The following is a 2,500-nucleotide window of genomic DNA, read 5'->3' on the forward strand; positions in this document are numbered from 1 at the left end:
TTGACAGATTTGCCTGTTATGGTTATAACTTAAGCTACATTAATTATCAGTTGACATACAGTAATAGTTATAGTGGTTTGCTAAATAGTGCACTTTCTATAATTTCAGACTTTCCTTATGTTATATCAATGTTAGCTAGCTGCCTTTGATTCTTTGCACATGGATAATTATCATGCATATATGTTAACACTTGAACTTTAGTAGCAATATACTGTCTGCCTAATGGGAAGTGTAAATTTTTTTACTCTCATGGCAGAGATTTATTAGGTATGGGACCCATTTGCAACATGCACTTCAATTGAAATAGATTCATTAATGAATTTGGTACAATATTTTCAGAATATATGTGCACAAAAATCTGTTACTTATGAGATTCAAATGTGTTAACATTATTAAAATGTAAAGCAACAGTGGAAGCATTGTTCATTCATTATATGTTCGAAATCAAAATTTTAGACCCTTGGAGCACTTAAATGATGTTTATCTTTGTTCTTGCAAAGAATGTTCTGCTGTGTCATTTTATTGTTTGTTTTTCCACCTCAAAAGTCTTGTAACTATTGCACCTCTCAAACAGTTGATAGTATCATTGAGAAAGGAAGAGCAATTTATCAGAAATGTTACTCCAGCAAAATGTTTTTATTTCTGATTTTCTAAAGAAATTAGACGTAGGCCACTGGCCATGTAAAAGTTATTCATAGAGCGAGATGTCAGGGAAATTCATCTTGTAATGTGGTTCCCAGTAAACAACAGCTTAAAACTGCCATTTTGGATAATAAGGAAAGCAGCACAGGCTTTTTGATGTGAATTTCTTGCTACTGCATTAGTTGTGTTTTCCAGTGGTATGCAAAGCAAAAGATGAGTTACCACGTTTTTGTATACAATGGTTCTGAACCAAAAAATGTAACAAAAGTATTTTCAAATGTAGATTCTGTTATTGATCTCTTTTGTTCTATTATTCAAAGTAAATTTAATTGTTTTGAAACAAACTATGAGGTTGCATTTCTTAGATGTTTATGTGAATTATCAAATATAGAAAGGAAACAAATAATAAGAAAGCATAAATCTACTTCAGAAATTGCAGCAAACTGGAAGAAAGAGGAGAGAAATTTACAGCCCAATGGACCCAGAGAAAAAATAAAAACTTCCTTCAAATTGTTTTGAAAAGTACCCGGTACCTGTCCATGGACCCATAGAAAAAAACAGGCTTTCAAATAAAGATGAAAAGTATAGGTCAATGAACTCACACGATAAAGAGCAACTTTTCTCAAATAGATTCTTGTAACACCTATATACCTTTTTTGCGGTGTACAATAAAGTTATTATTATTATTATTATTATTAAACTGTCAACAAAAGTACAAATAACCTGGCAGCGCATGAGTATGGGCTACTTAGAGCCTCTTGTATAAAGACTAATATGTTAATCCATAGGCAGCCCAAACTCGCGTCACTACAGACAGCCGTTGAGAATTTAAACGCGTTATAAAATTTTGAATGGGAAATCAATTACCGTCAATTATAAAGCGTAAAAAATGCTCAATTTAACTTTCATGCAATAAAATGAATAAAAATGACTCACCTCTGGTGTATTCTTGTGCCTTTTGGAGCTTATTACACCGTTTCGGGAATTTTGTGTTTTCAATGTTCTAAGAAGAAGTCAAGGCTGCACACTACGATTCCGACCGTTGTCAGCTCAGAGGCGGTTTGCGACTCGAAAATCCATCCCAGCCAAGATTTTTTCACGCAAAGCTAAAGCCACATCATTTGCGAACCTCCGAGAATGTTTCGTAGTCAAAAATCCCCACGCACTTGGCTGGAAATGAGCATTTTCTCCTTCGATTCCACGATAGCTGATGAATTTAACAGCAACTGATGACCGGTGAGAACACGGAGCTTGCAGTGCATGAGCCAGGGGGGTTGTGAGTACCACCTAGGGGGACAAAGGCTAACACTACTTTTTACTGGGTTGCCTATGGCAAACCAGTTGGAATCTGTCTTTAGTTTCGTGTTTTTTTAATTTTTTTTTTCCGTGTCGGTAAAAGTCTTGCCTGTCACTCCCCTGCTAAGTAGTCGCTTTGTGCATAGAGTCTTGTCTGTGTATTTTGTCAGGTTTGAGGGGGCTGGGGGAATACGTAGATTTCCTTGGTGCACAGAGATGAACGTTTAATTATTACTGGGTTGCCAGTATGGCAAACCAGTTGGAATCTGTGTTTGGTTTCGTGTTTTTTTAATTTTTTTTTTCCGTGTCGGTAAAAGTCTTGCCTGTCACTCCCCTGCTAAGTAGTGGCTTTGTGCATAGAGTCTTGTCTGTGTATTTTGTTAGGTTTGAGGGGGCTGGGGGAATACGTAGATTTCCTTGGTGCACACAGATGAACGTTTAATTATTAAACCCGCAATGGCGTCGAAAGTCGTGGTAACGGGGATGGCGTTTTAGTGGAAAAAATATACCTTTATGAGATCAAGAATGGAACGTCAATTGGAATAACGAAACAGGCGGGGAA

This window comes from Montipora capricornis, chromosome 4, assembly GCF_036669925.1.
Source record: "Montipora capricornis isolate CH-2021 chromosome 4, ASM3666992v2, whole genome shotgun sequence".
Classification (NCBI taxonomy): Eukaryota; Metazoa; Cnidaria; class Anthozoa; order Scleractinia; family Acroporidae; genus Montipora; species Montipora capricornis.